This window comes from Limulus polyphemus, unplaced genomic scaffold, assembly GCF_000517525.1.
Source record: "Limulus polyphemus unplaced genomic scaffold, Limulus_polyphemus-2.1.2 Scaffold1925, whole genome shotgun sequence".
Taxonomy (NCBI): Eukaryota; Metazoa; Arthropoda; class Merostomata; order Xiphosura; family Limulidae; genus Limulus; species Limulus polyphemus.
The window spans coordinates 11,345-12,650 of NW_013667535.1; positions in this window are offsets into that span (position 1 = coordinate 11,345).

Below are 1,306 nucleotides of genomic sequence, written 5' to 3' on the forward strand. Positions count from 1 at the left end.
CGAGGGTATTGTTGAAGTTAACGTTCGTTCGTTATAGTCGTTTGTTTAGCGCGAATATTGAAATAAGTGTATCGGTAAAGTTATATTCGGAAAGAATAAATCAGTTTTATTAAGAAAGGACTTGTGTCGCTTAAGTTTCGTCGGAACGAAGTTACTGAAAATCAATTAACAAACGGAGACGTAACAATATTTTATTCGAACTTCCCACCGCTAACCAGGGCCGGCTTTAGCAAGTGCGAGGCCCAAGGCAAGGTCCGGCTACAACAGAAGTTATAGATAATCTTTATTTCAGTTGAACATAATAAATTAACTAACATATGGACATAATCATAAATTACCTCTTTGGTAACAAATTAACATAATTGAACTCTTTACTAACAAATAAACATAAATTAACTCTTTGTAACAAATGAAAATCTGTAGGAAAAACTTATAGTAACAAATTAAAGGAAGTAAAAGAAGAACATTAATGGATGAGAGAAAACGAGTTATATAAGTTAATTTTTTCGCGACTTTGTTCCTGTAAAGTCGTTCGAAAGTGAATAAAAATCACATTTTAAAACTAAATCTTTTTCTATTGAAAGGATCGTTAATTATACCAAACGTTCTTCGCTCGTTGTACTTCGTAGATAAGATTTTATTAGTTTCAGCTTGGAGAAACTACGTTCTGAAGATGCTACTGACACAGGTATTGTTAGAAGAATTCGAAAGGCAATGATAGTATTAAGATAAATGTCCACATATTCATGTTCAATAATAAACTTGAGGACTTCAGAGGGTGATGATGATCTGCGAACTATCTCAGGCATAGTCACCCTCAGACTTATTAATTCTTCATACAATCTTTCTCCATCTATATCTTTACTATCCCTATTTCTATCAGTCAAAACCTTCTCTACATTCTCGCACTTACTCTTCAGTTTATCTTTGTTCAAATAAAATTATATAAGCAAGACGCGAGACCCAAGGCAGCTGCCTCGCCTGCCTTACCTAAAAGCCGGCCCTGCCGCTAACTAGAGTTAAATAATGCCGTAAGACACCTAGATCCCTTCTACTTTCGCACCCGATGTATGTTAGCGCCACTGGTCAAAGAAATACAATAAGGCAATTATTGAGGTAGTTGTCAGCGACTAGTGTGATGCCTAAAAACCATCTGATGGAACCTCCATATCAGTTTGTTTATTGGTAAGCACAAAATTACACAATGGGCTATCTGGGCTGTGCCCATCTCGGGTACTGAAAACTGGTTTTTAGCGTTATTGTTGCGTCATCGAGATCACGTGACTATTCTCACGCCCTCTTGTTT